The following is a 16,984-nucleotide window of genomic DNA, read 5'->3' as shown; positions in this document are numbered from 1 at the left end:
GCTCCGGAGCACAGGGCGCCGGGACACAGCCCAGGATCCCGCCTCCCCCGGGACAGGCAGAGGCCGGGAGGGCCCAGGACAGCGAGGACGCTCCTGCCCCAGCTGAGCAGATCAGCGGCCCCGCCCCGGAGCCTCCAGGCCCTGCACACGGAGTTCCTGCCGGAGCTGAATCCAGGGCTCCAGAGCTGCCCCGCCACTGGGGCTGTTCCTCCTGCGGCCTCACGGGGTAAACAACCCCCACTGAGCCCTGCACCAGGCGGGGGCACAGCAGCTCCCCCAAGTGCTCACACCTGAAAATCAGCACAGCAGGCCCCTCCCCCAGAACACCAGCTAGACGGACAACTTCCAGGAAAAGCCAAGGGACTTAAAGAACACAGAATCAGAAGATACTCCCCGGTGGTTCTTTTTTTGTTTGTTTGTTTTTGTTTTTGTTTTTGTTTTGTTTTGCTTTTTGATTTGTTTCCTTCCCCCACCCCCTTTTTTTCTCCTTTCTTTTTCTTTCTCTCTTTCTTTTTTTTTTTTTTCTTTTTTTTTTCTTTTTCTTCCCTTTTTTTTCTCTTTCTCTTTTCTTTCCTTCTTTCTCTCCTCTCTTTTTCTCTTTTTCCCAATACAACTTGCTTTTGGCCACTCTGCACTGAGCAAAATGACTAGAAGGAAAACCTCACCTCAAAAGAAAGAATCAGAAACAGTCCTCTCTCCCACAGAGTTACAAAATCTGGATTACAATTCAATGTCAGAAAGCCAATTCAGAAGCACTATTATACAGCTACTGGTGGCTCTAGAAAAAAGTATAAAGGACTCAAGAGACTTCATGACTGCAGAATTTAGAGCTAATCAGGCAGAAATTAAAAATCAATTGAATGAGATGCAATCCAAACTAGAAGTCCTAACGACGAGGGTTAACGAGGTGGAAGAACGAGTGAGTGACCTAGAAGACAAGTTGATAGCAAAGAGGGAAACTGAGGAAAAAAGAGACAAACAATTAAAAGACCATGAAGATAGATTAAGGGAAATAAACGACAGCCTGAGGAAGAAAAACCTACGTTTAATTGGGGTTCCCGAGGGCGCCGAAAGGGACAGAGGGCCAGAATATGTATTTGAACAAATTCTAGCTGAAAACTTTCCTAATCTGGGAAGGGAAACAGGCATTCAGATCCAGGAAATAGAGAGATCCCCCCCTAAAATCAATAAAAACCGTTCAACACCTCGACATTTAATTGTGAAGCTTGCAAATTCCAAAGATAAAGAGAAGATCCTTAAAGCAGCAAGAGACAAGAAATCCCTGACTTTTATGGGGAGGAGTATTAGGGTAACAGCAGACCTCTCCACAGAGACCTGGCAGGCCAGAAAGGGCTGGCAGGATATATTCAGGGTCCTAAATGAGAAGAACATGCAACCAAGAATCCTTTATCCAGCAAGGCTCTCATTCAAAATGGAAGGAGAGATAAAGAGCTTCCAAGACAGGCAGCAACTAAAAGAATATGTGACCTCCAAACCAGCTCTGCAAGAAATTTTAAGGGGGCCTCTTAAAATTCCCCTTTAAGAAGAAGTTCAGTGGAACAGTCCACAAAAACAACGACTGAATAGATATCATGATGACACTAAACTCATATCTCTCAATAGTAACTCTGAATGTGAACGGGCTTAATGACCCCATCAAAAGGCGCAGGGTTTCAGACTGGATAAAAAAGCAGGACCCATCTATTTGCTGTCTACAAGAGACTCATTTTAGACAGAAGGACACCTACAGCCTGAAAATAAAAGGTTGGAGAACCATTTACCATTCGAATGGTCCTCAAAAGAAAGCAGGGGTAGCCATCCTTATATCAGATAAACTAAAATTTACCCCAAAGACTGTAGTGAGAGATGAAGAGGGACACTATATCATACTTAAAGGATCTATTCAACAAGAGGACTTAACAATCCTCAATATATATGCTCCGAATGTGGGAGCTGCCAAATATATAAATCAATTATTAACCAAAGTGAAGAAATACTTAGATAATAATACACTTATACTTGGTGACTTCAATCTAGCTCTTTCTATACTCGATAGGTCTTCTAAGCAAAACATCTCCAAAGAAACGAGAGCTTTAAATGATACACTGGACCAGATGGATTTCACAGATATCTACAGAACTTTACATCCAAACTCAACTGAATACACATTCTTCTCAAGCGCACATGGAACTTTCTCCAGAATAGACCACATATTGGGTCACAAATCGGGTCTGAACCGATACCAAAAGATTGGGATTGTCCCCTGCATATTCTCGGACCATAATGCCTTGAAATTAGAACTAAATCACAACAAGAAGTTTGGAAGGACCTCAAACACGTGGAGGTTAAGGACCATCCTGCTAAAAGATGAAAGGGTCAACCAGGAAATTAAGGAAGAATTAAAAAGATTCATGGAAACTAATGAGAATGAAGATACAACCGTTCAAAATCTTTGGGATGCAGCAAAAGCAGTCCTAAGGGGGAAATACATCGCAATACAAGCATCCATTCAAAAACTGGAAAGAACTCAAATACAAAAGCTAACCTTACACATAAAGGAGCTAGAGAAAAAACAGCAAATAGATCCTACACCCAAGAGAAGAAGGGAGTTAATAAAGATTCGAGCAGAACTCAACGAAATCGAGACCAGAAGAACTGTGGAACAGATCAACAGAACCAGGAGTTGGTTCTTTGAAAGAATTAATAAGATAGATAAACCATTAGCCAGCCTTATTAAAAAGAAGAGAGAGAAGACTCAAATTAATAAAATCATGAATGAGAAAGGAGAGATCACTACCAACACCAAGGAAATACAAACGATTTTAAAAACATATTATGAACAGCTATACGCCAATAAATTAGGCAATCTAGAAGAAATGGACGCATTCCTGGAAAGCCACAAACTACCAAAACTGGAACAGGAAGAAATAGAAAACCTGAACAGGCCAATAACCAGGGAGGAAATTGAAGCAGTCATCAAAAACCTCCCAAGACACAAGAGTCCAGGGCCAGATGGCTTCCCAGGAGAATTTTATCAAACGTTTAAAGAAGAAATCATACCTATTCTCCTAAAGCTGTTTGGAAAGATAGAAAGAGATGGAGTACTTCCAAATTCGTTCTATGAAGCCAGCATCACCTTAATTCCAAAGCCAGACAAAGACCCCGCCAAAAAGGAGAATTACAGACCAATATCCCTGATGAACATGGATGCAAAAATTCTCAACAAGATACTGGCCAATAGGATCCAACAGTACATTAAGAAAATTATTCACCATGACCAAGTAGGATTTATCCCTGGGACACAAGGCTGGTTCAACACCCGTAAAACAATCAATGTGATTCATCATATCAGCAAGAGAAAAACCAAGAACCATATGATCCTCTCATTGGATGCAGAGAAAGCATTTGACAAAATACAGCATCCATTCCTGATCAAAACTCTTCAGAGTGTAGGGATAGAGGGAACATTCCTCGACATCTTAAAAGCCATCTATGAAAAGCCCACAGCAAATATCATTCTCAATGGGGAAGCACTGGGAGCCTTTCCCCTAAGATCAGGAACAAGACAGGGATGTCCACTCTCACCACTGCTATTCAACATAGTACTGGAAGTCCTAGCCTCAGCAATCAGACAACAAAAAGACATTAAAGGCATTCAAATTGGCAAAGAAGAAGTCAAACTCTCCCTCTTCGCCGATGACATGATACTCTACATAGAAAACCCAAAAGTCTCCACCCCAAGATTGCTAGAACTCATACAGCAATTCGGTAGCGTGGCAGGATACAAAATCAATGCCCAGAAGTCAGTGGCATTTCTATACACAAACAATGAGACTGAAGAAAGAGAAATTAAGGAGTCAATCCCATTTACAATTGCACCCAAAAGCATAAGATACCTAGGAATAAACCTCACCAAAGATGTAAAGGATCTATACCCTCAAAACTATAGAACACTTCTGAAAGAAATTGAGGAAGACACAAAGAGATGGAAAAATATTCCATGCTCATGGATTGGCAGAATTAATATTGTGAAAATGTCAATGTTACCCAGGGCAATATACACGTTTAATGCAATCCCTATCAAAATACCATGGACTTTCTTCAGAGAGTTAGAACAAATTATTTTAAGATTTGTGTGGAATCAGAAAAGACCCCGAATAGCCAGGGGAATTTTAAAAAAGAAAACCATATCTGGGGGCATCACAATGCCAGATTTCAGGTTGTACTACAAAGCTGTGGTCATCAAGACAGTGTGGTACTGGCACAAAAACAGACACATAGATCAGTGGAACAGAATAGAGAATCCAGAAGTGGACCCTGAACTTTATGGGCAACTAATATTCGATAAAGGAGGAAAGACTATCCATTGGAAGAAAGACAGTCTCTTCAATAAATGGTGCTGGGAAAATTGGACATCCACATGCAGAAGAATGAAACTAGACCACTCTCTTTCACCATACACAAAGATAAACTCAAAATGGATGAAAGACCTAAATGTGAGACAAGATTCCATCCAAATCCTAGAGAAGAACACAGGCAACACCCTTTTTGAACTCGGCCACAGTAACTTCTTGCAAGATACATCCACGAAGGCAAAAGAAACAAAAGCAAAAATGAACTATTGGGACTTCATCAAGATAAGAAGCTTTTGCACAGCAAAGGATACAGTCAACAAAACTCAAAGACAACCTACAGAATGGGAGAAGATATTTGCAAATGACATATCAGATAAAGGGCTAGTTTCCAAGATCTATAAAGAACTTATTAAACTCAACACCAAAGAAACAAACAATCCAATCATGAAATGGGCAAAAGACATGAACAGAAATCTCACAGAGGAAGACATAGACATGGCCAACATGCATATGAGAAAATGCTCTGCATCACTTGCCATCAGGGAAATACAAATCAAAACTACAATGAGATACCACCTCACACCAGTGAGAATGGGGAAAATTAACAAGGCAGGAAACAACAAATGTTGGAGAGGATGCGGAGAAAAGGGAACCCTCTTACACTGTTGGTGGGAATGTGAACTGGTGCAGCCACTCTGGAAAACTGTGTGGAGGTTCCTCAAAGAGTTAAAAATAGACCTGCCCTACGACCCAGCAATTGCACTGTTGGGGATTTACCCCAAAGATACAAATGCAATGAAACGCCGGGACACCTGCACCCCGATGTTTCTAGCAGCAATGGCCACTATAGCCAAACTGTGGAAGGAGCCTCGGTGTCCAACGAAAGATGAATGGATAAAGAAGATGTGGTTTATGTATACAATGGAATATTACTCAGCTATTAGAAATGACAAATACCCACCATTTGCTTCAACGTGGGTGGAACTGGAGGGTATTATGCTGAGTGAAGTAAGTCAGTCGGAGAAGGACAAACATTATATGTTCTCATTCATTTGGGGAATATAAACAATAGTGAAAGGGAAAATAAGGGAAGGGAGAAGAAATGGGTGGGAAATATCAGAAAGGGAGACAGAACGTAAAGACTGCTAACTTGGGAAACGAACTAGGGGTGGTAGAAGGGGAGGAGGGCGGGGGGTGGGAGTGAATGGGTGACGGGCACTGGGTGTTATTCTGTATGTTAGTAAATTGAACACCAATAAAAAAATAAAAAATAAAAAAAAATAAAAAAAAAAAAGAATAAAGCTAGCATGTAAATCACAGGGAGCTAGAATTCTACTGGCATTCCATTATACCAGACCTCCCATTGGAAATTGGGCCTCAGGCACAGTAATAAACCAGAGCTAACAGTAGCAATGAAAGACAGAGCTGAGAACATACAGGCTATCATAAGGGAAAGGGAATTGTTTCCTTATTGTTGCTTGGTTATATTTTACTGTTTTATTTGTATGGCAGCTATTCACATGATAGAAAACACTCATGATGTAGCAACTTCCCTTTTGTTGCTTCAACAGGAGAAAAGATAAAATTCAAATGCATACATTAGATCACTAACTTCTTGATAGAGCTTCTTCTATGGAAAAATGAATATTAAGCTTTTTAATGATTTGTAAGAAATGCAAAAAAAAAAAGTCAACATCAGTGTCTTGGATTGCAATAAACCTGTGATTAACCTTTCAAGACATGGAGCCTATAGCTCCAGATAGAAATTATATTTCTCACCCGGCAGGGTGTTTTCCATTAAATTAAAATGTTCACTATTTCTGCACACATTAGCTTTACTAATTGAGACTAATTTAATGCTCTCAAAAGACTGAAAAGCAAGTATGCAGAAGCACAGATATTACAGATTTTACTGACTGATTAGCAATGTGTTTCTATAAACAAGTGGCACAGTGGTTGGCCTGTTTGGTGGCACACTGTTAGACCTTGATGAAAAATGTTAATTTTCATTTGTGTTAATGGCCTTTGACATCAGTGCTTCACACACTGCTCCCTGGCCTTCGCGGTGGGTACGGATGGATGCTAGCCTGTCTCAGGATGGCTTGCCATTTGCATTAAGTATTCATCACAGAGATAAATAGTCATGGTCTGGCACAACACAAATTGTGGATTTGGAGAAATCAGAGCAAGACCTAGGGATGGAGAAGAAAGAAATGTGAGAGGTTTGCTTTCTCGAGATTCAATGGAGTCTTTGCAAAGCTGCGGGTTGGTCACCATTTACAGATGGCACAGATGCAGACAGACCACGTCTATTTACATCAAGCGGTAAAACTTACCATGTCTATCTGCATAGGCATTCAGTATCTATTCATTTATTCAACAAATATTTTTTCAGGGGGTATACATATTAGGCAAAGTTCCAGAAACTGCTCTCTAGTAGCTTGTAATTCTAGTGGCAAAAATCAGATAATAAACAAATAACTTTTTGTAAGCATAATCTCCTGGAGAAAATTCCTGTTTCTTCATGGGAAGAGGATTTCTTAAACGAATGTGTACCAAATGTAAAGCTGAGCATCCCCCTCTATGACTGAACTCTGCATGAGTGTGTTTGAAGTGGAGAGCAAAAGTTGGGATATTCTAGAATAGATATGAATTTAAAAGGAGAAGAAAGTAGAATATAAAAAAGAAAAATTAGAGTGAACAGAAGAAGGAGAGCATGGAAATGAGAAGACAAATAAATTAAAAGAACGTTAAAGGGGAAACAATCTCCTGTAAATGAACAGTGACAGAGCCCCTATGACTGGTGCCAGAGGTGACTCCATTCACCCTAGAGCTTTGTTAGGTACATGACATGAATCTCATTCATTCCTCACACACACACAAATAGAATGATGAATATAAGGTGCATATTTCATGCTATACAATAAAAATGCTTTCTACATGCACTTGTGGGCATTGTTGTACAAACACACCTTGTATGGAAAAGTCACGTGTGACATAGGTTTTGACATCCGCTAGCTTCCTGAGGAAGTATAGCAACAGATCTGCTTATGAATAAAGGGGAGAGTGTTTCCCATTGGCTTCTTTTAGAATCTCTCCAGAGATAATGATCTTTTTATTGGATCTACTACAAATGATAACTTTACAGTGATAATGGAAGGAGTCAGTAAGGGTGAAGGAATGCCATTTTGGTAAAACTCAAGTAAGTAAATCTGTCTACACAGGTCCTTGTTAGCCTTTAAGAGAAAGAAATCATTCATTCAAAATGTAACCAAATACTCATTATGGGCCTCCCATGTGTCAGGATCTGAATTTGGTTCTTGCGATAGAATTGAACAGGATTGGCAAGGTCTCTGCCCCATGCACCTCCAATCTGCCATGTTTGTCACTCTGCCCTACCTCTCAGTAGGAGTCCACCTGCATGGAAGAGAGAGAGTCACCCTTTAGGGTCAGTTTTCAATTTCAGTGTTCTAGGGTTTAACTTTGAAAGCATAATTAGTGAGTCCTCTCATTCCCTTTTCTCTCATGCCAGGAAATGCTGCAAAGGATGCTACCCCCCTCATCCCTCCTCCACAATAAGTTTTACAGTTGAAATGGTAATCAGGACAAGTCTAGTGATGACATTTTGATGAAGAGAGCAAGGAATGTCTGAATCCTAGTGTGATCTAACTGCTCCCTCCTTTCCATGAGCTTTCTGAGAGCCATTATGCACCAAGGAAAGCAAACATGGCCAAGAAACATTTTACCTGCAGTTGTGATTGGTCCCCAGATTCAATGAAAAACTCCTGCAGCTTATAGAGGGACATGCTGTGATTCCATTTTCTAAGCTAAGGTTACTGAAGGATGCAGACCAAATGTGGTCATTTCCTCCCAGGTTGGGTAGAGGATTTCCTTCTCCTTTGTTCATTTGCCTAATGTGAAGTGAGCACTGTAAACACACTCAGATGCAGGTTGAGCATCTAACTATATTTAAACTGTATCTGTCTACATCCCACACCCTTCTATCAGTATCCCTCCAAGGCTTAGTTCTTATCTTTGTCCCAGGCTTTAATGTTAAAGTACTGACCATTGGATTCCCATATTAGTCCCTGAGGGGTCTTCTCTGCTACGTATTCCACATGTAACCACTTGGATCTGTGACATCACTTGGTTGCCATTTCTGTGATGGTGTAGTCTTGTGTCCATCCCCCTCATGATGTTTGGAGCCAGGTCCTTAAAAGTTTACTTGGTGATAAATACCTTTGATCTCCAAAAAAAGACTTTCTGGATGATGATCTGAAGCCCAAGAAAAGCCCTAATCTTGTGTATCTTCATGGTTCTACTTCTGTGTTGTTAGGGCCACATTGGAGCTCCAGAGCCAAGCATTGCCTCAAACATGGTTGTTTTGGTAATCAAGCTTCCCCTGTGTGGCTGAATTTCTTCCTTCATGTCCACCATCCCTCATTTTCTGTTCTGCTGGGTGTTGTTTACCTTAAAAATAGAAGAGTGAGTTATTTCATCAGCAGAAAAAAATGTGTTTATTTGAGAATTGCAATGAAGTATAAGCAAGCTATGGCAAAACCATAGGCAAGTCCAACATTAGGAGAAGAATGTTATTTATAGAGAAAGGGTTGTTTTGAATGAAAGTCCATTGGAAAAAAGCAAGACTTCAGGATGATGACAGTTTCTCATAGACTGAGTTATAGGGATAGCTGATTCCTTGTAGAACATACATGTACACCTTTCCCTGCTGGGGTCTGTAATTGATAATTCTTTCCCATTGAGGATTCTTCTATTGGGTCTGTAAATGATAATTATACCTGTAATCAGTATTGGTGTAGGATTACGCATTCTAGGCTCTCCTTCCAACATCAGGAGTCGACTTTTGTTAGGTTTCCCTTTATTAATTTCCTCGGTGGTAACATCCTATAGACAAGCTCCTGCCTCCTCACTCCATTCCATGTTTACACAGAGAAATCAAACCTCATATGCAAATGACTCTCCTCCCTTCCTAGAACTTTCCTCCCTTCCATGGTACTCTCTTCACTTCCCATATTCCCTGTATCTCGTGCCTTGTCAACTTCTCCCCTCACCAAGGTGTTTCTTCAAGAAGAGAAGACAAAAGATCTGTCACTTCTAAATGGCATTAAGCCAATATGGTTTCATTTTAAACCAGAATTCTCCACAGTGAAAGGCAAGCTTTCTTCATTATAGGAACATAGAGCATTGAAGATCCAGTATGAGAGATGTTTGAGAACATAAGGACCTCCATATACCTCTTAAGTCACCATCCAGTAAGACAGAACCAGGGTTAGAGTAACTATACACTGAGATTTCTCTTCACCAAAGATTCCTTCCAGCTTCCTGTCCTCAACCTACTTTCTCTGTTATGTAGAAGCAGCCAAATCCTCCTTGGAGTTTCCAGAGGCTTTCTGCCCTACACATGCCTGTGCAAATGCAGAATGAGAAACCAAGAGGGCACACATCATAAATTCTAATCTTTACAGAGACTCAGGAGCTCTCCTTACTGTCAACATTTTTCAGACCCTACACATGATAGTAGCAATGGTACTTTTATTATCTGTTGATTGAGAAAAAACATAATGCTGAAGAATTATGTGATATATGCAATAATTCTTTTTTAAATGTTGAATTTATTAAGCATAATAATCTACATATATTTAGAATAGCCCTACATGTGGCCAAGAAAAGTTATGTGTTCAATCTACTGATCATGCATGGTGCACATTTGGGGTCCAGATGCCTGGCTTTGATTCCACAGCCCTGCAATTGTCTACCTTTACCTCACTGGATCTATGTGCTTAGACTGTGGATAGATTTCCTACTGGTCAAATGAGACTTCTTGGTTTATCCCAAGATGTTTAGCACCATGAAGACAGCCTTAGTCCTCTTTCCCATGCTACAAAAAGGATTTTCTGGGACTGACAAGAGGGTCGTGTGGCCAGTTTTGAATCCATGTCCCTGAGGAGAATGGTGGGCAAGGGCTGAGGTCAGTCTCCAGAGAAGAGGAAGAAAGTCACTTTTCTCTTCAGAGCAAAGCCAAATAACACTGTGCTCTGCATTTTGCACATGGGCACTTTTTAAACATTTATTTAGTCCCAATTGCTAGAGAATGACTGATCCCTGCTACCAGGAGGAAAGCTATTTGGTCATCTTTCAAATGAACAGTGTTTTCCTTTGACCATCTGAACAATGTCCTATTCTATTAAGTGAAGATGAGAATTTTCTTCTGTGCATGAAGAAATGTAAAAATTCCATTTATAAAATAGAAAAAAAAGAATTTTCTTCTGTCCATGATGAAATGTAAAAATTCCACTTATAAAATAGAAAAAAATGATTAAAATTTTACCTATTTCCTTGATGAGGCAGTCACTGGTATTCCCTTACTTCTTGCTGGTTTTGAAAAAAATGTTGCATACATCAGTTTACACTTTTACTAAGTCTTCTGTGAGCCATCAGAATCATGATTTGTCAAAGACAAATCTTCTAAAGCAGTATATCTTAAAGATAGGAAAAGCTTCCAAAGATATATCCATCCACCTTTAAGGAAAAGATAGAAATTAAACCTTCAATTTCCTTTCTGAAGCTCATGAATAAAATTCACTTCATGAGTAAGTTCTATCACTGAGACTTGCCCAGAGTCTAAATATATTATGCCTTATTAATTTCATTTTCTTACCAAGGGAGCATTTTTCCCAAAGGTACAATGAATGTATCCTATCCTAAGTTCAGGTAATCATGGAGTTGAACAATGGGCATCTCAATTCTTTCCTTACTTGAAAGAAACATGTCCTTTCGGTTTTTATTATTGAGCATCAACTGTGCATCAGATTTTGAGTGCAATGAAAACAGGAGAGTGAATAAGACAAATGCTTGTACACTTGGGTGAAGAACAGGGGCAAAGGAAGAACATAGGAGGTAACCAGCCCAATTTGGGGAGATCAGAGAAAGCATTCCAAATGACATCGTAATTGTGATCTAAAGAAAGAACACGGGTTATGGGAAAGCTATGCCAGTGATTCTCAAAACAGGGACTGCCTATTGGTGTCAATCACTGTCTGTTGTCATGGTAAGATAAGTACAAACGTGAGAGTGGGCACTGAGAAGTTTTTTTCCTTTTTATTCTTTAAAGATTTTATTTATTTATTCATGAGAGACAGAGAGAGAGAGAGGCAGAGGCAGAAACATAGGCTTAGGGAGAAACAGGCTCCATGCAGGGAGCCTGACGTTGGACTCAATCCCGGGTCTCCAGGATGAGGCCCTGGGCTGAAGGTGGCGCTAAACCACTGAGCCACCCAGAGTGCCCCACTGAGAAGCTTTTATAGCAATTTATCTTACCATGACATCGAAGCATGTGATCGGCAGGTTTAGGTTTTGTCATTTTTGTTATTTTCTAATGTTTTTTTTGTGTGTGTGTGCTTTATAAAAAGCATTAGTCTGCCGTGAACAGGAAATCTGATCCTTTTTCCACCATTAATTTAAGAAGAAGTGATCTAGTCAATGATGTGTGAATGAGGGAGATTCCAGTAGAGGGTACAATAGAGGTTCTAAGACTTGGCTCTGAGAGATGGTAGGCAAGCTCTGAGAACAGCGGTTCTTCCTGAAGCATCCCTGTCCCTAAATACTTGTGTTTCTTCCTACAGTCCAGAAGCACTCCTTTCTATAATATTCATAATTTGTAACATTATGCATGCTTTCTATGTGTCTGGCACTATGTTAAGCTCCTTTCTGTGTTACTTATTCCTTACCACTTTCTGATAAGTTAGATACTATTATCCTTGTTCTGTAAATGAGAGACATAGGACTTACAGAAGTCAAGCAGCTTGGCTAGGGTCAGATCCCAGACTCCAGCCCAGAAATCTCCGACTTTGCTTATTTCTTCTAGTCCAGACTAGAACTGGTTCTACTCCAGCCCCATGGAGCCTCCATATTTAGGACATCCCATTGTCTCCTAAGGAGTTGCTGACAAGTTTCCAATTCCCTCACTTCCATCACTAGCCTCAGAATTGTCACTCCTTGAAACAATTTTTTGCTCAACACTACTTCAAAAAGAAATATGCCTGTAACCTAGAGTTGTTTCCTCTCCCTGCACAAGAGCAAAGCTTTCAACTTGTTTACCTTAGATCTGCAGTGAAAGATTATCGTGGTTTGTGCTATCCAAAAACACACATATCATTTTGATTTCTGACCCATTTGGCCCTAAGAACACTTGCTAGTGTAATTCTCCACCACCAGATTTTTGAAAGCTTTTATGAAGATCTTTTTTTTTTTCCTTTCTGCTCATTTCAAACTAAATCAGGGATGATGATGACTGTAATAAACTCTGCTGTGATGGCTGGTGCTCCCTGAAATGAGGCTTTCTCTGGCAGTAGTGTGCTGCTAGCTCATTACACAGTTGCTTTTCTATGTACTTTGTACCACCTCCTACAACTGTTCTCCAGGTTAGAAGGAGCTTGCCAGTTGACAGAATAAACAAACAGCCATGCACTCTGATTGCAAAACTTTCTAAAATGCAAACGTCTCTTGCAAGTACCAAGACAGGAAGCTTGTTTTGTTTTGTTTTGTTTTGTTTGAGTATATTCCAGTCATAAGAGAGGCAAACTCCCCATGAGTGCCTGCGGTGATGAAAGGCTTTGAGTCTATCACATGAGGGGATGACCATATGGACAGCTTCTCTGAAGGCGATGATGAATAGAGTTTTATTTCAGATAATTTCAAAGAATATTTCAGCAGGGAGAAAAAAGGTATTGAAGATTATCTAAAATAATCTGAGCTAGTTTGTAAATTTAATTTAAAAATCTTCCCTTGTACTCCTTTCTTAAACACACTATGTTTTCAGAATATTCAGCCTGAGATCCATAGTTTTACCCTCAATTTTTTATTCTCTGGATTAAGCAGCCAGAGTGGAGGGAGAGGGGTGTGAGGAGAATAATTATCAGTGGGAAAGGGAAATATTTTGACTTACTGCTGAGTCAGATGGGATCTCCAAACTCCATTTAATAAGAGAATTTTCTTCCATTTCTATTTTGAACTTTACTTGGCTTCATTTTACCCTTTAATGCTATACATCATGCTTAATACTTTAGTCAGTTTATGGGATCTCTTACTGCTCTTGAATATCTCATTTCAATGCTATTTAAGTCTAGGACTTTACTACCTACATAACTAAAGTAAAAAGTGAGCTAATTTTAATAAGTCAGCATTATTTGCCCTTATTTTCCAGATTCCTTCTTTAAGGAATCCTTTGCTTTTTCTTTGGCCTCAGCTCTCTGGTATTCTTGGGTTGCTCAGTTGATTTGATAATTACTTGATTAAGATAATATTTGAAATATATAAAAAATTTGTTAATGTTAAAATATCTTCACTTTAAGTAGGATATGGAACACTTAGATGACTTCCTGTAAGTGTTGACTGACAGCTTCTACAGAAACCATATCTTTGCACATCCTCATTTTCTCCATCATGGATTCAATTATGCTGCCTTCCACAGCACTTGATTCCTTTCTGTGAAAACCATATGAATGGGAGGATTGAGACAACTCAGTGAACAGGGATAGAGAAAGAACTTATTTTTGTTATTTTCATTATATTTTGTGATTTATAAAATTAATATTTAGTGTATTTACATTTGTCTTCAAAGTATCTTGTAGTTTACAATGCCCATTCATGTACATTATTCATCTTCAGAATAACCATATGAAAATCTTTTGTAATCCATATGTGTGTTCCAGCTAATTTTGTCTAAAACACTAACATTGCATGTTCACTTTATAGTGGAGATTCTGAGATAAGCGTCTTTCATGTGACCTCCTTTCCACAATTATTTCAACAAGGAGTTGGTTTCCCCCTTTGTCCTCTATCACCTGCTATGTAGAATGCTGCAGGGCAGTTTTGGATTAGCTGGGCACCAGGTATGTATCAGGCGATAAGGAGCCAAGAATAGAAGGTCCTCATCCCTGTCACAAGCCCATTTTCAAATTTCTAAAAAACAATTAAAATTTTTTTTTCACAAGTGTTCAATAATACTATTCTTCCAAAAAAAGCAGAGTGGAGGGCAGTGGGCCAAGCACATGCACATTAGACCCACTCAGACATGCGACATTGTTAAAATGTCAGCGCCCTATTCTAAGCCAAAAGCCAGTGGTTCCTACTCCAAGCCAAATAAATCAAAATTGCTGAGGGTGGAGACTGGCACTAGTCATTTTTTTTAAATTAGTAATTTGCTAATTTCTCTGAACCTCGATTTTTTTATCCATAAAAATTGGAATAGTGGTTCTAGTCTCACAGGGTTAATGAAAGAATTACATGAAAGAGAGTATGTGAATGAGCCCAGCACACTAATGGGCAAATAGTAACTTTTCAATAAATAATAGATTCCCTCCCCTGTCCTATCTGACACTTGAACCTGCATTTCTCTGAGAGTCACAATATTAGAAACATGATATCCTATGTTACATAATCGAAGATAGTAATATCTGCTTATGTTTTCCATGTAACAATCCATGGGGTTTTCTAGAAAAGAAGAAAAGAACCTTTTGCACATAGTTACGTTCACATAGGATGGGTTGCTAGAGATGCCCCCCAAACAACCATTTTAGAGTATGATTTTCCCAGTAGACAACAGTGGATCTATTGCTTAAGCACTAACGCTTAAGAGTTTTTGAGGCTGCCTTTATCAATAGCATATTTAAATTCAAGGCTAAGTATTATTTTGGAAAAGTTCCAGAAATGTACAGTAAGTCCTTATTCTATAGGAACTTGTCACAAGCACATAAGGCTTAGTAACCAGACTCAAGCCAAGTGGAACTTCAAGGCCCAAGTCAAATTTTGAATTATACCCTGGCCAACTACTAATAAGCACTTATGTGTCTACCTTAAGAAGCCACAGAACATTTCATCATCCACTATCTCATTTTTATTTTGTTATTTGGTATTTATAATCTACAGCATGAAGGCAAGTAAAATGTCCCAAAAGAAGGAATAAACTCAAAAATTAGAAATAAAAGAAATTAATAAAATATAATTATTCTGAATTCATGGTTTGGGAGTAAGTAATCATTATATCCAGGAATGACTAGAGTCATTAAACAAATCAATAACGTAATTGAGATGAGTGGAAAATGTTTCATCTATTTAAGGAGACAAGGTGATTTCAAGGCCACTGATATGCATACTGATGTGGTTCAATTCACTTGATGTCTTTCTTAGATTAATGTAACATTTGTTATTCCATATTGAATTGCATTCCTCAAAATTTCTTAGAACTTGAATATTACATTAACTTAGGCCAACCCCTTACCCCACCTAGTCCAAATGTATGATTCTTTGGTGTTGGTAATAATTCAATTCGCTCAGTGTTATGGAATGAACGATTGATTGTGTCCCCCTCAAAATCCTTCTGTTGCAGCTCTAGTTTCCAGTGTGATGCTATTTGGATATGGGACCTTTGGAAGGTAATCAAGCAATGATGGCACCTTGTAATGGGATTCACGTCTTCAGAAGAGACACCAGAGAGTTCTCTCTCTCTCTCTCTCTCTTTCTGTCCCTCTCTCTCACTCTGTAATGTAAGCAAACAATAAGATAGTGGTACCTACACATCAGGAAAAGAGGCTTCAGAATGAAATCGGCTTAGTCACAATTTGGGCTTAGACTTCCCAGCTTCCTGAACTGTGAGAAATAAATGTCTGTTGTTTAAGCTACCCACTTCTCAATATTTTGTTATAGTTGCCAAGCAGATTGATACAAATGGGCAAATAGTGACACAGAGAGGCAAAGAGGCTGGAGGAAATTCAGGGGTGCTCTTTGTAGTCGGACTCCTCTACCCCAGTTGATGCTATCCAGTGGAATTAATACAGATAATTACTTCTGGTTGGATGCACTGCTGACCGTCCTAAATTATAGCCACATCTTTCATTAATATTGGTCATATATTACTTATGATTACCTCTATTCAGAAGAGATTGTCCTAAATGCAGGTTAGTGAAGAGTAGGGGAGGCTCTTGCTAATAGCATTACATGTTTCAGACTGAATTAACAATTAATCATCCATCCTTATCAGTTACTAAAGGGCAAGCCATCCATTTCATATGGAACAATTACATACCTTAATTATAAGAACTTAATAATGAATACATAATTTCTTAAGAAAAGAAGCCCAAGAAGTTTCCATGTCAGTTTTTCAATCATTTGCTAGCCAATCTCAACTTCCTGTTATCTCATATGCTGAGCTTACTCCCTAAAGCAATGGTTCTCAAAGTGGGTCTCCTGACCAGCAGTATCGGCACTTCTGTGGAATTTATTAGATATGCCCTATTCCAGAAACTGAACCAGAAATTCTGGATGAGCGGCCAGAAATGTGAGTTTTAATATCTCTAGGTAATGGCATGTACACTAAATATGAGAGCCACTGTCCTAGAGCAAGGTGATATCTAAAAGCATGCATTAACCATGACAGACTGTAGATGATCATGGAAAACTGTTTATAGACCCTGTTAACTATAGCAGACTCCCTCCAGTATTTATTATCCAATGTCCCACCCTGAAGGAAGATGACCTATTATTCAAAAACTGTTTTAAGCACCTGTTTATCACCATATATAAAATAAATAAGGGATATTCTGACAAATCCT

At 39.2% G+C, this 16,984-nt stretch overlaps 1 long non-coding RNA gene across 1 annotated transcript in view; it reads right to left on the bottom strand.

The window, feature by feature from the left end:
* Positions 1-6,562: 6,562 nt before the first annotated feature.
* The window catches only part of LOC112669599 (uncharacterized), a 30,488-nt gene continuing 20,066 nt past the window's right edge, over positions 6,563-16,984 (bottom strand). Inside the window, exons 2-4 of the long non-coding RNA XR_003142376.3 lie at positions 10,705-10,895; positions 8,422-8,825; positions 6,563-7,772 (exon numbers count right to left, since the gene is read on the bottom strand). This is a non-coding gene — a long non-coding RNA (uncharacterized LOC112669599). The remainder of the gene's footprint in view (positions 7,773-8,421; positions 8,826-10,704; positions 10,896-16,984) is intronic.

The sequence above is a fragment of the Canis lupus genome, chromosome 10, assembly GCF_003254725.2.
Source record: "Canis lupus dingo isolate Sandy chromosome 10, ASM325472v2, whole genome shotgun sequence".
Taxonomy (NCBI): domain Eukaryota; kingdom Metazoa; phylum Chordata; class Mammalia; order Carnivora; family Canidae; genus Canis; species Canis lupus.
The sequence above is the reverse complement of the archived record's forward strand: the minus strand, read 5'-3'. Positions and strand labels throughout refer to the sequence as shown.